Below are 25,460 nucleotides of genomic sequence, written 5' to 3' on the forward strand. Positions count from 1 at the left end.
TGAGAAGTGTTTGTGAGGAAGTTTTCTTCTTCCTTCAATATTACTCTCTGCTTCGTTTTTCTTAAATCTAAATGTTATCTTTTTCTCATTAAGCTAAAAGCTAAGGTTTTTTATTTAATCAATGGTTGTTTTATCTCCTGGTAAGTCTAAGAGCTCTGCATGTTAAGTTTTTGAAAGAATAAAACTGCTAAGAAGCTTATAAACAGTAGGTTATGAATGCAAGGTCTTGCATGGAGGTTATCTATGAATGAGATGTTAGCAAATTTTATGAAAATGGGTTTTTAATGGTGAATTTGTGTTTTATAAGTAGTGGTTGCTGCTGGGTGGAGATGAATGTTCGAGTCTAGAACTTTGAGCTATAATTTAGGTGAGTATCAGGTGAGTCTCTATTCTGACTCTCACATGTTAATGGTTCAGGCAAAGAGATATACATAATGATAACATCTCAGATAAAATGGTAAGTGTGTGAAGCTTAGTAAAAACGATATACACATTATGATGTTATATGCGAGGTTCTATTTGAATAGAATGTTGGTAATAAGTAAGCAGGTAAAGTCTGATACGAAACATATGAATCAATCAGGAATTCGAACAAATCTAGGTAAGTGAATGCTAAGTAAATGTCCCTCTGTGATGCCTCTAGTAGGGTAGTTACATTGCTAACTAGATTGACATATCACGATATGAAAATAAGTGTAAGATTATGAGGTTAAGACCCATGGCATCGTATGATATGAAAACACTCATGGTATAGCCTCTAGAAAGATGAAAACTAGACTGGCAGTGTAACACCCCTAACCCATGTCCGTCGCCGGATTGGGGTTACGAGGCATTAACGGACACAAAGCTTATTTTAAATTTTAGTTAACTTATGAATTTTTTTTTTATACACAACCGAATAATGCACTATATATAAAATATGTTTTTATAAAGCATAAACAAAAATGAAACATATCAAGTATAACAAATTTGCATGCTTAATAATTAATTCAAGTACATATACTAATCATTCAAGCAAATTAAAAGTGCACATTTTACCATTTCAACCTAACTCAAATAACCTAGACATATTCAACCATCCATATTTCACAATCCCCATATAGTCAACATAAGCATATTAGGTCATTGCATATAAATTATTTAATCCTTAGCACATTATAAAAAAACCGAACTTATTTTAATCAAATACTATAATCGAATATGCTACATAACCAAGTTATAAATTTGACGAGTTAATAGCTCACTTAACCAAATATACAAGCACATAATAGCGAATTTGGCAAATACCTATGAGGCCAAATATATATATAAATATATTCAAACTTAAACTTAACCTAATGAAGCTTGGCTATTATATACATATACATATAATATACCATCCATTACAAATCAAATAATTCAGCTAATGGCTTGACACTTTCACATTTCCATGTAAGATTTATACTTACTATACTGTAACTTAATTCATCACCCACTATCAAAACATAATAACAAGTTAAACATAAACTACTTAACCAAAATTTATACACACAAACATAAACACTGCAATTTTATTACATGTATAACAAGCTAAGGCTAAATTCTTAAATCAATTCAATATGCACATATATAAAAACTCATACCATAGTCGAATATACATAATTAACAATATCATTTCAAACTAATTATCAAAGGTTTATGGATTAAACATAGATCTATACTTATAAATCATAACCGAATGTATATAATACCAAAAGCCAAATTACACCATACAAGTATAATATACTTGCTAGTATCTATCCACACATATATTTCATTTAGCAACAATATATATATACATTCGATAATTTAGTTCAACTCATAACCAATCAATCTATCGTCCAAAGCATAACAATTATACATGTACTAATCACTTAACCAAATTTAATATGCCCAAACTATATATACATCACATTTATTTTCATATCACAAGCTTATACCATAATCAAATATGCATAATTATATACTCCATTTCAATGACCATAAAGACCATATACATAAACAACAAATTCGATCAAAAGAAGATGAGCCATTTTCGCATGGCCATTTATATACATGTTCCAAAACTAACCAAAAACATAAGCAAGCCTATACATGCCATAATATCAAGTTAAAAAAAATTTATCAAAATACCCAAAAGATGTCGATAGTGTGATAGACTTTGTTGACGATCCCCGAGCTCATATCGTGACTTCTAAATCTATAAAATAAAGGTAAACAAGAATCTATAAAATAAAGGTAAACAAGAACACATGCACAATAAGCTTTTGCAGCTTAGTAAGTCGTAAACAAACATTATTCATTTTAACATTAATATCAAACCACTTTACCAAGCCAATCAAATCAAATAAAAGTAAACATTTAACTTTATAAGCTTATTGCACAAATACTCAAATACTTGTATACTTAACAATTTATAATTCAAAAACTATAATAATAGGTCAAATCTCCTTATACTACCGAATCACTTATAAGCACGAACATGCTCACATATTGTTCATATATCAAATAACTTTGTATCATCAATTTAATATACAATTTACCTTAATTCCATAGCATGATATAAATACATACCTGAACACTATTATTATTTCGATTTCACTTTTGGTCTTCACTTAACATTGTCCGTTGAACCATTCGGAATTAAAAAGGATACACAGATAATCAGAAAGCTCGTACAATGCCAACATCCCAGACGTGGTCTTACATGTAATCACATACCGATGCCATTGTCCCAGACAGGGTCTTTCACGTAAACACAGGTCGATGTCAACGTCCCAGACGTGGTCTTACACGAAAACACATATCGGAATCCTATGTCATGGCATATGTATCCTAACTATTCCTAGGGTTCGTACGGGGCTTTAGGACAATATATCTCGATCAAATCAAACACGAAATAAAATTTCCTGGCTTATCACACATTCGGCCAATACACATATATATCCGCAAAATTCAATTCAACAAATAACATTTATACATTTGCAAATTTAACAACATTTATGTGCTTATAGACTTACCTCGGATATCGACGGACGAAATCAACTACTCGACTACTTTCGACTTCCCTCGATCTAATTCTGTTTTCTTCAGTTCTTGATCTAAATAAGTTCAAAATTAACTAATTTAACACACAATTCACTCAATTTAATCCAAAAACACATAAATGGGCAAATTACTATTTTGCCCCTGACATTTTACACTTTTTAAAATTTAGTCATTATTGCATAAAACACAAAATACACAAAATTTCACAACAGCATAGTTAGGCCGAATCTTCCTTGTATTCATACAAGTTCATGCATTTTATTTATTTCACATTTTAGTCCCTCAAAATTTTATTTTCTCAATTTAGCCCTAATTACTCAAATTCACCAAAAATTTCAAAGACAAAACATGTTAATCTAACACTTATATTTCATATTTTATCAACTAACATCATGAAACTCTAACATTCATCAATGGAACATTTCAAAATCATCCACAATTCACAAAATTAAGACATGGGTTTTGAAGTATTTAAAGCAACGATCTCAAAAACATAAAAATTATTAAAAACCCAACAAAATACATACCTTAATCAAGACTTGAAAGTGCCGAATACCTAGCTTGTTTCTTATTTTCTTTCTCTTTTAGTTTCGGCCAAGAATAGGTGATAATGGCCTATTTAATGTTTGTCTTCTTTTTTTATTATCATTATCGTAATAACTTTATAATATAATATAATATAATATAAGCTTTATAAATAATATAAAAACTATATATATTATAACATATTGCCGTCCACTATCTAAATAAATGGCCAAATTTCATATTAAGGACTTCACATTATAAAGACATTAGCAAGTTATCACTTTACATATTAATTAGTTAATTTTACATTTTACGCGATTAAGTCCTTTTATTAAATTAAACACACAAACAATAAAATTAATTCACGAAACTTTCACACATGTAAATTCACACATGATTAACACATAAAATAATATTAAAAATATTTTTACTCAGATTTGTGGTCCCGAAACCACTATTCAGTTTAGGGCCAAAATCGGGTTGTTACAGGCAGATCACGATACATGAAAGTGTGTAAGTCTATGAATGTACATGGTGTAGCCTTCGGTAATGTGCAGATTGAACTGGTAAATCACGATACATGAAATTTATGCATAAGTCTATGAGGTAGAAACTTATGTCACATTCTGTGAAAGCCCGTTAGGACAATAAACACGTGATTATGTATGATGCTCTTGTGGTGTATTCTGTTTGGCCCTTATGGCGTACTCTGCTAAACCTGTATGGTAGAATGTGATGATCTTCCCTTGTGGTAAAATTTGGATAAGTTCTAAGTGTTCTGTGATAGATATTGCTATGATAAGGTTATGATACGTCCGAGGTTAATTTGGTTGAATTAGATCTTTGGTGTGATCGAATAAGTTTTAAGGGAAGTTCTTAAAAAGAAGTGTGTATCTGTATGTTCAAAAATGGTATCCGTCATGGTAATCTGTTAGTTGTGAATATGGGCGTATTCATAGTTATGTGAGATGTAAGAAATTTTCAAATTGAATTCGTATACGTTATATAGTGCTAAACTCTGAGAATCTAGTATCTGTCATATCTTAATAGTATAATGTCTTACTCTGGAGTCTTATAGACTCTGAGATGTTTGTTATCTTGCGTAGATTTGTGTTTTGTAACAAAGAGGTGGGTGATTATTCTGAATGATCTGGATAATTCATTATTAGTATAAACATGTATTAGTTGAACTAGAAAATGATCTAATTTAGTAAATTGATGGTATTCAACTCATTGTAGGAATCTGTCAAATGTGTAAGAATCCACCGGTAAATAGTATATGTGAACAACCATTCTAGAACATGCGTATGTGATGGGATGGTCTGTATGAAGTGGACTTTGAAGGTGTATTATTTTGAAAAGTACTTTTGTGGTTTTAAGAGGAAGAAAAGATTAATGTAATGTCAGAAAGAATATTAAATCAGTCAAGTAGATAAGAGAGAATTGGTATGCTAAAGTATGGTAGTTGGCGTGCAAGAGTAAGCCTAAAAATTTTGAAAGCATTCGCCAAAATAGAAGTAAGATGTTAAGAATGGTAACTGACGCACAAATATTCATTCAATATTATAAAAGTATCCACCAAGGTATTACGTATTAACTTTCACTAAGTTTGAGTACTAATTTGCAAAGGAAATGAAAAAACTATAGTAAAAACTAACTAAACTACCAACTAAACCATAAGCTCAAAAAAGTTAATGACCTAGACCTAACAATGGAAAAGACAACTAACAACTAAGCTAAAAAGATGAAAGAACTTAGTTGACAACTAAAAAGAGTCTTTAAACAGTTGAGAAAATCAACCCTAACATTGAAAAAATTGTTCTTAAAATGTTTGTGTTGACTTGGGTTGGTGTTGGACAAAAGACTACCCTTGAAACAATTTTCTCTCGTCAGGTAGCGATGTCGCAACATCCAAGCTTCAGTGTTGTGACGCTTTAGACAGTAGCACAAGTGTGGCTTTAGAGGTTCTCAATGTCACAACATCCATTGGTCGGTGTCATGAGATCCCTGTTGGTGCCCACAATTTCTCTACTTCAACACCTTCAGTGATATCGCGACTTGAAAGTTTGGTGTTGTGACTTTGGGCTCAATGCCGCAACACCACACCCTTAATGTCGCAACTCTCTCAATAGATGGCTACAGTTTGATTTCTTAATGAAGTCTTTCACCCTCGAGGCGAAGGGATTCAGTGTCACGACTTCCATAGCATCAATGTCACGACATCCACGTTAAATGTTATTTTCCTCAAGGTCGAGCCCTTTTCGTATCCTTACACCAACTCAAACACATCAGTAGATTCCCCATGGTACCATTTTTCTAATTTGGGTCTTAAAAGTAGTAAAACTAAAAAAAATGTTTATTAATCATGAAAACTAAAAGTTAACAAAAGTATGTAAAAGACTCGTAAATTACTTGAGAATAAGCTCTTTAAGTGTTAAAGAGAGCCTAATTTGACGTATCAAATTATGATATATCAATACATACAATCTTTCACTTACTCAAGATTTAAGTATGTCACACTATAAATATCACAAGTAAATTAAGCCATAAATGAAGCTATGACTAATTCAACTAGGGTCTTGTCCACTGAATTGTTAGTTTAAACAATCACATTTATGTTTGTATTAATTTTTGAAGTCAATCCTGCCCTGATAGTCAAGATAAACTATGTCTCTAATTGTATTTATAGACGACATAATATTCTTAACATGAGTCATTTGCTGTAATATGATCCCATGATATATAGACATTTTAGATTACCTACTAATATAAGTTATCTTTCACATTACAATCCGACTATGTAATGCAACTCAATATTAGGTAAAACTTAGGTAACCAATTAGCCAATATTTTTTATACATTCTATTTTACATGCAAAACAATCATACAAAGAATGTTAAATAATCATGTAGAAATATTTATTTATTCAATCAGTTCAAAATATTACAAGTAGACTATGACAAAATCATTGCACAAAGGGCACAATCCTAACAACCTCCCACTTTCCCTAGTAAAGTAAATAAGTCAAAATTTTCATTCCTATACCCTTAACATGTTTCTCAAAACTCCTAGACATCAGGGTCTTAGTAAATGGATCTGCAAGGTTATCCTCATATATGATTTTACTACACCTACTATCTCTCTTATGATATGATATCTATATGATCAATATGATTTGCCCTTTTTATGATGCATGGTCTTCCTAGTATTAGATATAGTCGCACTGTTATCGCAAATAGATTGTCATAGTTATTTTTCCATAGTAGGAATCAGAGTTATTTTTCCACAGCAGGAATTACTTTAAGACCAATTAAGAACTTCTCAAGACAGGTAGCTTCTTTGGTTGCTTCAGACGCAACCACATATTCAACCTCCATGACGGAGTTAGTAGTACAAGACTACTTGACACTCTTTCAAACTATAGCCCTACTACTTAGAATAAATCACTACACCAAAACAGGCTTTTAGCGGCACTTTTAGAGGCGTTTGGAGCGAAAATGCTACTAAAAATCGAGAAATAGCAGCGTTTTAGGAAAAGCACCGCTAAAGAGTGAGCATTAGCGGCGTTTAAGGAAAAGCGCCGCTAAAGAGTGAGCATTAACGGCGTTTATAAAAAATGCCGCAAATAATACACCTAGACGGTGCCGTTTTGTGTCCTTTCGGGGGAATTAGTGGCGTTTTTTGTAAAGCGCCACTAAGGCTAAGACTTTTAGTGGCTTTTTTGAAAATCGCTGCTAATCTAGGTGTTTTAGCGGCGTTTTTTGTTTATGCGCTGCAAAAATAATTTATCTTAATTGAACTATTATTTATATTGTTTAAATCAAATTAAACATATTTCTAATAAAATATTTAAAATCTTCAATAAAAAATAACAGTATAAATAATTTGAAATAAAACACATGGAAAAATTAAAATAGTATTATTTAAAATAATTTTAAAGTTTGTTGGGTACATTCTTGATTGTTTTTAATTTATATATTAAAATTTGAAATTATTATCGTAATTAAAAGAGATAGTATTAATTTAAATTTAAAATATTGAATTAAGCGTATCACTATAGTTAATATAGGGTTTTAGGTTTTAGGGTATATATATATGATATTATTAATTTAAGATTTTAAGTCGGTTTAGGGTTACTATTTTAAGGTTATTATTATAATTGATCGGAGTATATATATATAATATTTGATTTAAGGATATGGTTTAAGGGCTGAGATATAATGTTTAGGGGTTAGGGCTGGGGTTAGCACTTAGGGGTTATTAATTAGGAGTTAATTAAGGATTTAGGGTTTAGCTAGGGGTTGGGTTAGGGAACGTAGGGTTTTAGATTAATTAGTATTGCCAAATTATATTTTAAATATGTTCTTATATATATAATTGTAAAAGAGGTAATAATAAATTTGTTTAGGATTTTTCGGTTCGGTATATGATTTGGTTTCGTATATTATTAATTTAAATACTAATTTGAATAGTAATGCTCAAATATATAATTCATGAATAACACTTAAATACTTAAATAAATTTGTGAATTTGAATTGAAATCATCCAAAATATGCATATACTTGAGTCGGTATCTTTCCTATTTTGATCACTTCAATAAAAAAATCCCATATATATATATATATATATATATATATATATATATATTTAGTACTCCTTATTTGTTTTCATTAATTTATCTATTTGATGAAGATCAATATAATAAATTAGTTAATTAGACAAATTTATTCATTTATCAATAAAATAAAATATTATCAATTTCAAATTTTATACAAAAAAAATAAATATTATAAAGATAATATTGTTTATTGCTACTTTATACAAAAAGTTTTTAGTATTAATTATTCTTTAATCAATTATAACTATTTTATGATATTTATTAAAGATTTAGGGATTATTTTGGATGGCCGTGCTATTTTAAGGATTAGGGGTACAGATTTAAGGTTTGGGATATAAGAGTTAGCTAGGGGTTTAGGGGTTAAAGATTTAGGGTTTAGGGGTCGGATAAGGATTTTAGGTTAGTTTAGATTAATTTCTTTAAATAATATTTTAAAAAATCAATCTAAAGTACCAATTGATATATTTAAATATTATTTTAAATAGAATTCATAAATAAGTTAAAAAATATATTGATATATATTATATGGATGGTTATATATTTAGGTATAATTATTTATTTTGGATATATATATATATATATATATATATATATAGGACCAAATACATAAGAAATGAAGTAAAAAAAAAACAAAAAATTTCAAAACGGCGCCGTTTTCGAATGAATAGTTAAACTTTTAGTGGCGTTTTAACTGTTAAACGCCGCAAATATGGGAAAGCAGTCGTGGCGTTTGTACAAGAAACGCCGCAAAAGTGTCTTTAAAATTTGAGTAAACGACACCGTCTGTCTACACGATTTTTAACTTATAAAAAGTTTAGAATTATTTACTTGAAACATCACCATTTGGCTTGTTGTACGTTAAGTATTAGTGGCGTTTTTACAAAAACGCCACAAAATGTACAATTTGAGAACCAAAAAACAGCGCCGTTTCTGCATACAGGTTTAAATTTTTATGGCGTTTTCGCAAAAACGCAGGAAATTTAGGAAGCAATAGCGGCGTTTTTCAATAAACGCCGCAAAAGGGTATTAAAATAATGTCTAAACGGCGCCGTTTCTGTACATGATTTGTAACTTAGAAAAATTTTAGAATTATTTATTCAAAACAACAATTAAGTATTCGTGGCGTTTTTACACAAAACGCAACTAATAATACAATTTGAGACTAGCAAAACGGCGCCATTTCTGTTTAAAACTTGAACTTTTAGTGGCGATTTTATATCAAACGCCGTAAATGGGTTTTAAAAAAATGGGTAAACGGCGTCGTTTCTATACAGTATATTTTACTTTGACAAATTTTAGTGGCATTTGTGCTTAAAACGCCAGAAATAATGCAATTCCAGACCACGAAAATGGTGTCGTTTTGGTTCACAGCTATAATATGTAGTGGCGTTTTTAGGAAAACGCCGGAAATGTGGAAGAAGTTGCGGCGTTTGTACCTAAAACGCCGCAAAACAGTGTTAATATAATGGCTAAACGACATCGTTTCCGTAACCGATTTTTAACTTATAAAAATCTTAGAATAATATATTTAAAACGTCACCGTTTGGCTTAAAATAGATTAAGTATAAGTGACGGTTTTTATTAAACGCCACAAAAAATGCAATTTCAGACTAACAGAACGGCGCCGTTTCTGTTAAAAGGTTTAATTTTTTGTGGCGTTTGGTCTATAAACGCCAGAAATTTGGAATAAGTAGTGGCGTTTTTTCAAGAAACGCCGCAAAGGTGTTTTAATATTTTTTCCCAACGATGTCGTTTCCGTAGATGTTCTTTAACTTAGCATTTACACTCGACAAAGACAGAAAGCAAAAGCCAAGTGCAGAGGCCGATTGGGAAGGGGAAAAAACCTAAGAAAAAATTCTAAAGAAGAAAGGGGAGGAGAAATCAGAAATCATCAAGAGGAAGCAACGATTGCGTCATTCTTGACAGTAGTTGCAGAATTTCTGGTTAAAAGGTATGCGTTTAATCCTTCTGAAGAACATCGTCTTGATTTAGGGTACTTTTGGGTGCATTGTGTTTTGCGAATTTGGGGTTTAGGAAAAAAATTTAGATTTTGGGGTTTGCGGTTTAGGTTAAAACACCATTCTTATTTGGGAATTTAGGGAACTTGTAAATTATTTATTTAGCAATTTAAATAGAAGGGTTTATTTAGGAAAAATTTGTGTATTTAGGGGTTGCCTGAATACAAATATGGGTCCTCAACACAGCCTGTTGTTTCTCCATTACAGCGATTTTTGGAGAAGCATAAAAGGGTAAGGACATCCCTTCTGGTTGTGGTAGTATTTGGTGCTTCTATGGTCATAGGGGATGGTGTGGTCACTCTAGCAATTTCAGGTTGATATAATGGGTAACTAAATTTGAATATCTCAAACTCCCGGATTATCATCTTTATGGCTGTGGATTCTAGAGTTTAATCTCGGTTCCTCTTAAACATATGTGGCAACTAGGACAATAAGCAAAACTATTAATCATGACAGTATATATGATTGTGGATGGTGTTCTTGAGCTTGAGAATACATTCCCTTTAATAGCTCTACTAATATTTTGCATATGGACTAGACAAGAGATACCAAGAATAACTCGTGCGGTCTTACACCGAAAGACTCAAATTAACATGATTTAAACCCAAGCTAGTGGTGAAGGTTAAACAAACCATTTTCCTAAAATTTTCTTGGTGAGCCATTATCCGGACCATGCAATCATTGTTGCAATAGTGCATAATTATGTTTGATTCGTTTAGTGTGCTTATTTCTCAGCTGGACATAGTTGATCTCCCATGACAGAGTTATGGATACTGATATCAGAAGTTCTTTAATGAACATAGTGGTGTCATCGTAACTTCCACATTACTTTGATAACTTTAAGTGGTTGCATTATTCCTCCTATCTAGAGTATATTGTTTGTGGTGGATGGTTTGACATGTCTCAGTGCTGATATTTCATTATTCAAATAAGATTTTTAATTTTAGATTTTGTTATATTTAAGCTTTATACTAATTTTTTCCTAGTACTAACTTACTTATGTTTTCCTTTTTATTTTTATTTTTGCGTAGTTTGCTTCAAGTCCGTGAAATTGAGGTATTTATTCCTATGTTTCCCACCTTGGTTTTCTTAAAAAACACCTCCAAATGTTTAAATTTTGGATTTTGTTATATTTTATCTATGTACTTTAATTATTATTTTGAGTTTTAAAAGGAGTTTTAATTAAGAATTTTTTAAGTTGTGGGTATCGGTTTTAATTATCATTTTGATTTATATGTTGCTAGCTCAATTTGCATGTTACTTTGCCAAATTTTTCCATAACGCAAGGTATAAATTATGATTGTAAATCTTGTACGTATTTTTACCCAAGCAAAAACAATTACATAAATTATTAAAATTCTTAAATCACTTTATATATTGGAGTAAGTGAATAAATTATGGGCGAATAGTGGATTCGTTTTAAAGTGAACAAATTATCAATTTTCAATTTTATGCCAATTAATAAATTATCGACGTTAGTTCTCATTTATGCGATTGAATGTTAATGTTTAATAATATATGATTATTCAATAAATTGATCGATTAATTGATTGAATGTCAATGAATTATCAATTTTGTAAGTTAATTTGGTTAAATTTATTACTTAAATACATTACTTACTAAAATACATTACTTACTAAAATTTGTTTAAATTTATTACTTAAATATGTTACTTAAATACATTACTTACTAAAATTTAAGTATGTAACACCCTTTACCCGTATCCGTCGCTGGAATAGGGTGCGAGGCATTACCAGAACACGTACACTTGTAAACGTATTTAATCGTATTATAAAATTTCAACTAAATTAAAGCTTTCAAATTTTTTATTTAACATGCTTTTATAATTTTTAACAATATATCCTCTAAATATTATATCATAATAAATAGGGCCTACGAGACTCGATTTATATTCTTGCAATTCACAAAGTCTTAACAATTCAATGCTTCATTTTCTTTTCATTCAATTCATAATTTCTCATGTTCACAATTCAAATCAATTTCTCAGTCCAATATACATTTCAATATCACCATAATTCTTTTAATTCAAGTCATATCACTAGCAATAGAAATTTCCATTTACTTCTCATACAATTCAATATCATTAAGTTCAATACTAACATGTATTTACCATTTAACTCAACGTTTATCAATTATGATTGAATATAAGACCGATTTATACACAATTCATTCATATATTTTCCAATTTTCCTCCCCCTCCTCTCCATTCCACATCCGTAATGTATATAACACGCTTAAATAACATTAACTATATTTTCACAATTTACTTGTAAGTAAATTCAAATCTGTCTATCCGAGTCAGAGTCGCTAAATTATTTATATCTTGAGTTACGAAACTCAAAATTAAGATCCGTAAATTTTAATTGAAGCTAGACTCACATATCTTCTTACCATAAATTTTTCATAATTTTTGGTTCAGCCAATAAGTACAGTTTATTCTTTAAAGTTTCCCCTGTTTCACTGTTCGACAATTCCGACCCTTCTTCACTAAAATTTAATTATCTCATTGTACAGAATTTGGATGATGTTTCCGTTTGTTTATTATGAAAATAGACTCATTAAGGATTCTAAGAATATAAATTATAATTCATAATTATTTTTGTACAAATTTTAATGATTTTCCAAAGTCAGAACAGGGGAACCCGAATTCATTCTGACCTTGTCTCACAAAACCTATTATATCTCATGAATTAAAATTCTATCGCTTACACCGTTTCTTCTATGAGAAACTAGACTCAATAAGATTTAATTTCATATTTTATTCATCCTCTAATTTAATTTCTAAAATTTATGGTGATTTTTCAAAGTTAACCTACTGCAGCTGTCCAAACTGTTTTAGTGCATAATGTTAATTACCATTTTTCCCTAAGCTTTCAATAAATGATAATTTCATCCCTACTCAATTAACCTCTCAATTGAGCTGATTTTTCTCAATTAACACACTATTCCATCACTTTAAACTATTTTATAACCTTTCAAAATCAGAATTTTAGCACTAGACTTTAATTCTAAACTTTTTCACAATTAGGTCCTACAAATCAATTTCTATCGAAATTACCTAATAAAATCATCTCACAAACAAATTAAAGCTTCCATTTCATGCTATTTCATCATAAACTTACAACACATATTCATAGCAACTTTCAATTTCGTTCATAAAATCAAAAATTAATGTATTGAACAAGTGGACCTAGTTGTAAAAGTCACAAAAACACAAAAATTTCAAGAAATAATCAAGAATTGAACTTACATGATCCAAATATATGAAAAACCAGCTTGGAGGGACCCTTCAATGGCGTTTTTTGCTGAGAAATATGAAGAATGGCCTAGAAACTCTTTTAGTTAAGATTTTTATTTGTTAACTTTTGCAAAATTTCCAATTTTGCCCTTATTACATCACTTTTCCAGATTTTTCTTCTCTTATGCCGTCTCAACTATTCCATATTGGCACATTTATTCCTTAAGTCCCTCCTTATTTACCACTTAAGCTATTTAATCACTTTTAACAAATTTTACATTATTTTTAGTTTAGTCCTTTTTAATTAATTGACCACCCAAACGTTAGAATTTTCTAACGAAACTTTAATACCAACTCAATGACACTCTATAAATATTTCTAAAAATATTTATGGCTCGATTTATGAGTTTGAAGTTTCAATACCTCATTTTCGATTCTAATTATTTTAATATTTATTCCTAGTACACTATTCACTATTTCAAAAATTTTCCTATCTTCACATTTAATTTAACTTATACTCACTAAATTAATAATATTTTCTACTCATTTGTCAGATTTAGTGATCTCGAATCACCATTCCGACACCACTGAAAATTGAGGCCATTACAATTCATTTTTCCTCGTTGGATTTGTGGTCCCGAAACCACCGTTCCGACTAGACCCAAAATCGGGCTGTTACAAAGTATATATTACATTACTTACTTAACTTGTTAAAATATATTATAATTTTAAAAATAATTATAAATAAGATACATAAAAGTGCTATACTTACATCATACATTATTTACACAACCAAAATTTGAAATTTACAAGAACTTACATAACTTGTTAATATTTATATAAACTTACATAACTATCACATAAACTTACATAATATATAACTTACATGTTACCTTACATAATACATAACTTATATAAAATTTTATATAAACTTACATAATACATTATTTACATATTAACTTACATAAGTTATCTACAAGCTTGTGGTTAAACTTGCATAACTTACATAATAACATAACAACTTACATAATACATAGCATACATAACTTACATAACTTACATAATACAAAACTTACATAACTTAAATATCTTACACAACTTACATAACGTACATAATACATAACTTACATAATACATAATAACTTACAACTTACATAACATACATTACTTTGATAACTTACATAACTTACATAATACACAACTTGTTAAGCTTACTTAATACATAACTTACATAACTTATACACGTACATAACTTACATAATTTACTTAATACACAAATATATATCATATGATATACTTACATAGCTCATTTATACTTACCACTCAACAACTTACCCTTGTAATTTCGGTGAAAATCGACGTCAAGAAATAAGAAATGGACCGGTCTTGGATGAATTTATCAAGGGTGTTTACGGTTATCGAAATGGAGTATGACTTTTCTAAATTTTGCATTTCAATATGCAAGCCAGAAGAACATGATTCTTTGCCCGTGTAAGAAGTGTGTCAACATAAACTGACATTATCGTGAAGTTGTATACGAGCATCTAATTGTTGATGGGTTTGTTCGGGGTTATAAACAATGGCTTTTTCATAGAGAATGCCCGCCTAGTACTTCCTCATCAAGGATGGATGTATCTTATGACAGTACTACTTACCATCAGTCTGTTAGAGGGGGATGACATGGAAGGGATGTTGCGGGAAGCATTTAATATTCACAACCATGGTTTACGGTCGTTCCCAGCCGACTTTGTGGCATCTAATGATTGTAATATTGGTGGAAATGCTTTTACCGAACCCGGAAGAAGTGTACATCATGAAGAGCTGAATGGAGAAGCGGCGAAGTTCTACGCGCTACTTAATGACATGAATGAAGAACTGTTTGAGGGATCAAAATTCTCAAAATTGTCTTTCTGTATTCGTCTTTTCCAGTTAAAGTGTTTGGGAGGGTGGACCGGGAACTCTTTAACAATGCTGTTAGAGTTTCTGAGAGAGATGTTTCCGTTTGCAAAAATCCCTCAATCATGCAAAGATATGAAGAAAATGATAAAATATTTAGGTCTTGGGTACACCAAAATCCATAGTTGCACGAATGACTGCATGTTGTATTGGGGCAATTGAAGAAACCAGCAGTGCTGTCACATATGCGGCCAATCACGTTGGATAAATAGAAACACAGAAGATGGGAACGACGATGAAAATGATGCACTGGCAAAAAAGAAGCTGGTCAAGATTTTGCGGTATTTTCCGCTCATACCGAGGCTTTAAAGGCTTTTCATGTCGTCGAAGATAGCGGAGTCTATGACGTGGCACCATGATGGATGAACCGATGATGGGAAGATGAGGCATTCCGCAGATCAGAAACTTTGCCCTTTCCAGAAAAAAACTTAAACGATAATATCCCTAGTACTAGTACACAATTTCAATGTGTTCGTCAGGATACTGATGAAGATATTTACGAATAATGATGTAGTAAGATTTTACGATTGTTTAATTATAAGTATTTTGTCATAATTTAAATCTTGGTCTTATTATATATTTCAACTGTTTTATATGTGCTGTTATTGTTGTAATTAGTTATTAAGTTGTCAACTATTTTATGTGTATTGCAGTTAAAATGCCTAGAAGAAAAATTCTAAGGGGAAGCATTGTTCAAAATGATCCAAACACGACGAAACAAATAGTCTTGAACAATGAATGACAAAGAATTGGATCTTGAATGTTCGATTACGGTGATGATCCTCTGAAGTTCAAAGTAATTTTACATTTAATTTACATGCGTGTTGACTTATAGTTGATTTTTTTTCAAATTCTTATATTATAATATACCATTTGTAGCTGAAAATGGTGGGACGCGTAGAGGTCGAGGACGTACGCTACTTAGAGAGTTATACGAGTTAGATCCAGTCGAGCGTGTCAAAGTTGGACGAAACAGTTTTGGTCAGCCTATTGGATCAGAAGCTCAACTTTTAGCAGGATACATGGGCATTTTAGCACGAAATCCGAATATGTTGCCTATCAACTACGACTCATGGCATCAAATGCCCGATAGCAACAAAAACCAAGCCCTCGATAATATTAATGTAACAAAATGTTAATGTCATCTGTAATGCTTGGGAAATAGTTTCATTTATATTTACTTTATTAACTTGTGTTTTTTGTTTTTTGTAGACGAGGTTTGCGTTAGAGGTCTCGGATGCTTATGTAAAGAAGGCATTGGGAAAAAGATGGAGAGACAATAAAAGTACTTTGAAGAGAAATTATTATAAGACAAAAACAACCCTCGATGAGAAATTGCAAAATGTCCCGCCGGGTATGTTGAGGTACCAATGGGAAGATGCGGTTAGATTTTGGCATTCGAAGAAAGGCGAGGTATGACGTACTTCCAAACTATTGTAATTATTTTGGCAAATAGTATTTTCTATTTACGTACTAAAAATTTCATAACGTAGGATCGTGAACAAGTTGGAAAAAGTAGCAGGCAGAAACAAAAATTCACCCACACAGCCGGGTCGAGAAGTTTTGCATGTGTAGCTAAGGCGGAGGTATTTTTAATTTTTTAATATTGTCGAATATGTATAACTTTCTATTAAATAATATTTTTACTACTATATTGTAGGAACTGTTGTCCGGTCAAAAAGTTGGACGCCTTCAACTTTTTGAAATTACACATAGGAAGAAAGATGGATCCCCCATGACTCTTGAAGCTGGTGAAATAATGGTACGTTTACTTAATACGATTTGACTTGTTTTAGTTATTTATAGTGTTTATTTTCTAATGGGTTAATTCATTGCTTGTAATGCGACTATTGTTATGTTGCATATGTTTTTTAATATATAATATTGCGTTCCTAACTATGTGATTTATTTATTAGGAAAAACTAAAGGATAAAAAGGCGGAGTTCGAAGCGATTGCTTCTAGTGATAGTTCTGTTCATCTTGAAGACATTGATAATCGGATTATTACTGAAGTTTTGGGTCCTGAAAGGTATGGTCGGGTTCGATTTCAAGGATCTTTTGTTAGCCCAACCCAATATTTTGGATCCAGCTCCCACCAATACATGGCTTCGGGGAGTCAGGCTCAAGCTGAAGTTCAGAGGTTAAAAGACCAGATGGCTCAGATGCAAGCGACCACAGTTGAGGTTCAAAGGAAATATGAAGAACTTCAGCTACAACTTAAAGCAGAGGCGGCAGCGAGGGAAGCAACGGCTGCAGTGAGGGAAGCAGAGTAGACCAAAAAGTACGACGAACTCTAGCAGCAACTTCAGATTATGATAAAGATGTTTCAGTCGCAACTTCCGCCTTCATAGTGTATGGCATAAATATTTTTATCATTTTAACATTTAACATTTTTGCAAAAATAATATGAATTCACTTTTATTTATTGATATTAATATTATTTTATTCGTTTAATTTGAAATATTATATAAATTTATTGCTTTTGGCTATTTTAGATCTGGTTACTTTTGATTTGTTGTTACAGGAGGGCTGAAAAAATGAAAAATTTAATAAAAAAATCTCAAAAATAGTGGCGTTTTTGTATAAAAACGCCGCTAAAGACCATGTTCTTTAGCGGCGCTTAGTAAAAAACGCCTCTAAAGACCATGTTCTTTAGCGGCGCTTTGATACAAATGCCACTAAAGACCATGTTCTTTAGCGGCGCTTGGATTAAAACGCCGCTAAAGACCATGTTCTTTAGCGGCGTTTTTTTTTTTTTAAACGCTGCAAATGTTTGTGACGTTTTCCTTAGCGGCATTTTTTGCGGCGCTTGTGGAAGCGCCGCAAATACCTTTAGTGGCGTTAAAAAGCGCCGCTAAAGGCCTAAAAAAACGCCTCTAAAGACCTGTTTTGGTGTAGTGAATATACAGCTCAATGTTGATTTTTTCAAATACTTACAAGTCTAAAAGTCTAAGTCAATATATCCAAGGAGTGTTAGGTTCCTACTAGAATATACTAGTATATAATCTCTTGTTCTCCGTAAATACTTTCTCCGTAAATACTCAAGTATATGTTTTATCGCTTGCTATATCCAAATTCAAGATTCACTTGATATGGACTCACCATTTCAATTGCAAAACAAATACCTAGACGTATGTAAGGTATAACATAATAAGGATTCTTTTCTTTTAGGCTTTCTTTCTTATATTATCTTACAATAGTCATCCAAAGTAAATTTTAGCCCCTTAAAATGCAAATCAATAAGCTCAGTCTCCTCTATCATACTCCGAAAACATTGAATTTTCCTTTCATCCCTAAGCCTACCACCTTCTTTCTCATAATGATACAAGATAGCATTGAAATATCCAACACATAGCCAAGGTCTTTTAATAAATCAAGCCTTTTTTTAATGTTTTCCCAAACCACCTTTCTTTCTTCAAAATCAGTAGATCCATACACCCAAAAAACCTTAACAGAATGCCCACTATCATTATCATCCATATTAGTATCAATTAAACTCTTATTTTTATCCAGCACAACCACTTTAACTCCTCTTGCCACCATACTGTCAAACACCTACTTAACCTTTCCGAATCCACATAAACAACCACATCTGTCCTGTACTTCCTTCTAAAACCCTCCAACTTATCTTTACTATTTTTTTGTTTCCATCAAGAAGATACACATGATGTCATAGCTCTTTCGAAGCTCTTTCAAATTCTGAATTGTCAAGAAAGACCCCACTCATTGATAATTACAAGATAAAAACCTCATGGCCCTTGGGTGGCTGTTGTAGGACAACCACTGTAACCTTTAGCATCAACAAATCGTTGAATAGGGACATCAACCAATACTCCAAAAAAATCTATCTTAGTACTTTCCTCACCCCCTATTTTCTTTTTACGCCTTCCAATCCCTTTATACTTCTTCACCCTCCTTTTTCTCTGCAACCCCCTAGTACAACAATATCCCTTCCTACTAATAGCATTCTCCTTCACTCCCTTATTCCCACTTTTCCTTATTAACCAACACTCAATTTTATGTTTCTTTCTTCCCCAATTATTTTCCTGATCTTTATCCTCTAAGCTTCTTTTCAAAGACATACATTGTACCCTTTCAACCAAAAAACTCTTTAGCAACAACAATTTATTTATCCCTATGCACACTTTTTTCCACACTCTCCTTCTCACATTTCTCACCTTTATCAGAAGAAAGCTCAACAAAATAAGGACTTCATCCAACTCTTACTACCTTTCCCCCATCTTTTTCAACCACCAAAACCTTTCTTCAAGACACAAATAAGATTCAACACCCTCAATCCCCTCCCCACTCGACCCCTCTTTCCCTTATGTAAAGAAATATCTTCCCTATTAATTCCCTTAACTCCAACATCCATTATCCCTTCCTTTTCACACTTTTTCCCCTCCCCCTTCTTACTTTCCCCATCCCACTTATATCTTCCACAATTCCTCCAAACCTACCCCACTGTGAACCCATCTCCCTTTCTCCATCACTCTCACCCCTTCCTTCCAATATCCCACCCTTTGCACATTTTGTTTAGACCCTTCTCCCTTTTTCCCCTTTTACCCCCAACAGATTTCATCCATCCACCATACCTCTTAACCTGACCTTCATCACTCGACTTCACCTTTTCAAATCTACATGTTCTTACTAAATGATCCATCCTACCACATCAAAAACAAAAATCCACAATCTTCTCATATTTTATCTCGGCCCACACATTGTCCTTACCTTCCCTTATTACCCAAAATTCAGAGACTAAAGGTTTTTTCAAATCAATCTCAATTCTAACCCTAAGATAAATTCTACTCCATCCCCTCTCCCAAACTTTATCATCCACCTGTATCAGCTTACCTAAACTACTACCAATTAATTTAACATTCCTAATTGTCATCATTTATAAGGGTAAATTAGATATTTGGATCCAGATACTCACCTTAGTAAAGTCCAGCTCTTGGATCATTCGATCCACTACCCATCTCTTCAAGTTCAAGCAAAAACCCATCACCAACCATGGGCTATTTTCCAAAATCGCCTCTATCACCTCAAGATTAGCAAATGAAAGAATATACATATTACTTCCAAGCTCCCGCACCTATTTTTGTTCTGCCCTTGACCAGATGCTTTGCAAAACCCCTTTAACCCTATCCTATTAAGAGTTTTATTCGCATGAATTTTCCCAACCAGTGTAACTCTAGTAGCCCTATTCAGATCCCCTTTAGCTGCTTCCAACTGTATTTCAAGATCACCAAAGCCCCTATCCTTTTCCATCATAATAAACCCCCAATTCAATACAAAGAAATCAATTAGATTAAAGAGTGACACTATTCTATCCCATGTTAATGGAAATCCCCACAATCAAATCATACAAAAGAAGGAACACCAAAGCAAGCCCTAAAAAAACAACAACAATAACTCAATCAAGATTCAATCGACACCTACAGGGTGCCCTATGACTCAAAACCAAAAGACCAGACTCTTTTATTATTATAAAAGACTTAAAAACTTAAACAAATCAAGAAATCCAAAAGAAAAACAAAAAAAAGACTCTAAACCACATTTTTTACTCAAAACCAATTCTCCAATAAAAATGAAATAGAACCTCTCCAAAGAGAGAGAGACGAGAGATGCTCCCAAAAAATAAGAGAGATCCCTTGAAGTGACCAATTCTTATCCTATTTAAATCGTATGCGAGTTATCTCTAAATTTATTTTTACCCAAATCCCACATTATATATGCTCTCTCCATAGCTATATTAGTTCCATAGATACCCGTTACTAATTTAATTGTGTTTTATATTATTTAATTCTAATTATAATTTAATCAAATGTATATATAGCTTGTAATTCTAATATTACTTTTTAAAAAACTTAAACAATGGCGTAACAATATTACCACCTTTAATCTCAACCAACTTATTCAACCACCCAAAAAATATTATTATTACAAAAGGCAAAGCAAAGCAAACTGCATAATATGAATACAAAAGAAATAGGATCAATACCCTTATATATCTATGATATATAAGAAAATCACACCAATTACATTACAAAATCAAATTTATGTCACTAATGTAACATGACATATATAGAGATATCTAAAACTTTAGAGAAATTGAAAATTGATAACACCCAAATATTATCTCGGAGAAGATTAGAGGCTACTCCCCTCATCGCCAGTGAGAGTGAAATTAAGGGTAGCCAATGTCATATAGTCTTGAAAAGCTTTGAATTCAATGCACCAAGAGAGCAATTAAAGAGACCAACATGGAAGAGCATAAGAAGACAGCGGAAACCGGCAAGGCAGAGCCTGCTCCGGTAGCCATTGCAGGAGAAGGAGCAATATCCTGTGCCATGGTCCCGGACACAACAAACATGGCCACAGCAAATATTGCCAACACAATGTGAGCTGCAGAGGTCCCAATCCGAGCCATTGGCACTAATTACAACACTATTCACCAACTTACGAGACCCAGAGACGAGAGAGATGGGGAAATTGAGAATAGAAAGGTTGTTTGTTGTATGAATGGTGCAATGTTAGAATTTATAGGTGAGTTGGGTTTGCTTTCAAAGTTGTGATGTTGTGAAAACTTAGTTAGAGTAGCAATTTTCCATTTCCATGCCTTCTGGGTTACGGTTTGTGGACACCCACATTACCTTTCATTTGACTCTTCAACTTAATCCATTTTGATATTGGACCCTTCTCTGCTTCAACTTTTTTAGACTTGATGGAGAGGAATACAGGGTTGTAGTGTGTGCTTTGGGCACTCTTTTTTTCTATAGGTTTTTCTTTTATTACTGGTAAGAATTCCCTGTTAGCCAGCTAAATTTGTCGAGGACGTGGGGTGATAAAATTTGCTGAGCTTTCACTTTGATACGTCGGCCACAATTCAGGTTTTTGGATTTCTTTTTTCCTTTTGGTCGGATCAATTAGATTAGTAATTTTTAATTTAATATGTTTTTTTATTTTATTGAATAAAAAATTTAAAAATAGTTAAAAATAATTCATCCGTCCAACTCTTTATTTCAGATCAGTATAATCTAATAAATCCAATCGATTCAAGACAATATTTTTCGTACTTATGGCAAATTAAAATAATATCAAATAAAGTTTTAGTTCGCTAAATCGAATTCCACTTTTATATCTAAAATATCAATTGCATTGTGTCGATTTCAAATTTAGAATCACTTGTGAATGATATTTCAATGGCTTAGACATAGGATTAAAGGGTAAATTTATCACTATATTATGCTTCAGCGTTTGTACTTAATTATTAGAGGTAAATTTACGTTATACTTTAAATTAATAGTGAATTTTGTCACTCTATTTTTGTTTTGATTGAATTTTAATTCTTATTTAAAATTATGATAATGGTAGTAAAATGAAAACAATAAGAAAAGGAAAAATAAAACACATGATTTTTATATGGAAATCTTTTCGAAAAACCATGAGTTCAAGAGAATTTTCTAATGTTAAAACTGAATAATATAAGACTACATCTATTTAAATAATGAAAACTCTATTATAATCAATGTCAAATAGAAGAAGTGTAGTTCTATTTAGTCTTCAATACTTACATATTCTATCAATTTGATCCTAATTCTAAATATTTCAATAAATTTAGCCCTTCTTATTTACAAATTCTATCATATTTTTTGAATTTTACAAATTTATGGATGTGGAATGCCTCTGTTTTAAAAGCTAAAAGCTTTGGTTAGGAAGTTTGAGGATCAAATTGATAGAATTTATAAATAAGAAGGGTTAAATTTATTGAATTATTTAGAATTAGAATCCAATTAATATTTAAGTGTTTACCATATTAATTTTATATTAAATTTTGATGGACAAATTTAACATTATTATATTATAATAATGATAATTAATAAATTTCTTAGATCAAGTTTTTCTATTCTATCCATTATATCCAATTAAATGTTGTTAAATATTTGTAATGTTTTACCATTATTTATTTATTTTTCTTAATTTCTAACTCACAACATTATCTATGTTATTTCTAACTCTTAGGAAGAATTATGAAATAAATATCATGAAAATTGACCTTTTATTGTTATATTTTACTTTTGAATTAATATTAAATCACTACTTACTATCATTAATGTCTCAATTACTCTCCATAACATGCATGTAATTAAAGTTTGAGGTTAGAATGAATTTAAATATTATTTTTATATTTTTGTTCTTAGAAAATTCTCATGGTTTAGAGTCCTATTTTGATATTTGGACACACATATACATATGCTAATGTTTTCCTTTACGTTTCTAATTACATAAATGTGACAAGTAAATTTATTAATTTAGGGTTATGGGTGAATTGATGTTTGTTATTAAAGTATTTTAATATTTTAAATGTAGTGATAATTATAGGTTTGAATGTCTTACTGTTGCACCCTTGAAATGGCTCTATTATTTGTAAGAAAGAACAAAATCAGGTTTGTAGAGTCACCTCTACTTTTCTATTACTTAAGCATATCATTTCTTTTTAATAATTTTATTTATAAATTTTTATATTAACATTTAATTACATGTGTTCAATTTGAACCAAAAAACTATATTTAATTTAACTTTAAGCATTTATGTAATATTTATATTCCAATAATATTAAACTATTTTATGACAATACTATGAAATTAGTTTACAATATTTTTATTTAACCTATATAATAATTAAAAATATTAAAAATAAATCCGGTACTTGTAGAATGATAAAATTTGTGGAAAAATAATTATTAAACTTGAAATAATAAATACTAAATAAAGTAATGAGAAAAGGTGAGCTCATAATGGTGCCTTCAATTCATAATAATCACAGGCATCCAATGATAATAGTGATTAACAATTGTTGGCAAATAATTAATAAGGTGGGATGTCTTTGCTTTAATCGGGTTAAACATTATGAAATTAGGTGTGTGTGTGTGTGTGTGTACTCAAGAAAAAAGAAGGTGAGCTGCCATTGTTGAAGAGCAATTAATGGGTTGGGAAGATTAGACGTTGAGTTCCCTCCGCTTTGCTTCCAAGTTAGAAAAGCTGTAAGTTTTTGTGGACCATGTAGTATTTATTCTTCATTTTTCTTGCCCAAGCTTGATGAACTACTATTCAAAGGAAACATGGCCATCCACTAATTGTCAACCTTTTTTTTTTTTATTACTTTTCTTATTCTTTTAACAATATGATGAAATTAGCAACTCATTTTTTTCACAGATTTTATAAGTATATGTTTATAATTAAGGAAATGCAGCTACCTACAATCACACAGATTATCAAGTATCTTTAGTCAAATTATTATTATGTTCCCATTCAAAAGTAAGCTAAAACATTACTAGCTAGTTAAATAGGGGTGAAGGTAGAATTTTTTTTTTTGGAGTCCGAATTAAATTTTAATTTTTATGATAGTAAAATATAATTTTATTATTTAAATAGTCTATATTTTTATAATTTTAAATAATTAAATTAATTTTATCATTTTAAAAAGATTAAAATAAAATTTTATCTTTAATAATTTAAAATTTTAAAAAAATTAAAAAAAAACTAAATGAAATATTTTCTATGTTTGAGTACTACCAACTCCTGGCTACGCTTAAGCTACCTAGTTGTGGATTTTGATTTATTATCTAATTCAAGAGAGGTTAATATGTCCCTTGCATTACTTCTTTGACTTCTTCAATGAAAACTTTTATAACTATTTCCTCAAGAGATTAAGTTATTGTTAAAATTCTTTATTTTTACTATATTAAAAAACCTTTTTAAAATTTAATTTATTATTTTAAAATTAATTTTACATTTTAATGGAAAACACAAATTTTAGAATCAAAAACATTTCTCTTTATTTCTTCTATTTGAACTTCAACCGATACTTTGTAGTAAAGAGTTTTGTATGTTGAGGGACGAAACTTCAAATTTATTTTGAGAGTAAATTTAAATTATAAATTTTTAAAAGGCTCAAATTATAACTTTGTCACTATGTCGAGCAATCGTAGGGGAATGAGTGTCAAGTACAGCAC

At 31.0% G+C, this 25,460-nt stretch overlaps 1 long non-coding RNA gene across 1 annotated transcript; it reads right to left on the reverse strand.

Moving 5' to 3' along the window:
• Positions 1-1,925: 1,925 nt before the first annotated feature.
• LOC128032423 (uncharacterized) lies at positions 1,926-13,571 on the reverse strand. Its single transcript, XR_008188546.1, has 3 exons — positions 13,499-13,571; positions 3,039-3,119; positions 1,926-2,218 (listed from the first exon to the last, which is right to left on the reverse strand). It is a non-coding gene; the product is annotated as an uncharacterized LOC128032423 (long non-coding RNA).
• Positions 13,572-25,460: the final 11,889 nt, after the last annotated feature.

Source organism: Gossypium raimondii, chromosome 9 (assembly GCF_025698545.1).
Source record: "Gossypium raimondii isolate GPD5lz chromosome 9, ASM2569854v1, whole genome shotgun sequence".
In the NCBI taxonomy this organism is placed as follows: domain Eukaryota; kingdom Viridiplantae; phylum Streptophyta; class Magnoliopsida; order Malvales; family Malvaceae; genus Gossypium; species Gossypium raimondii.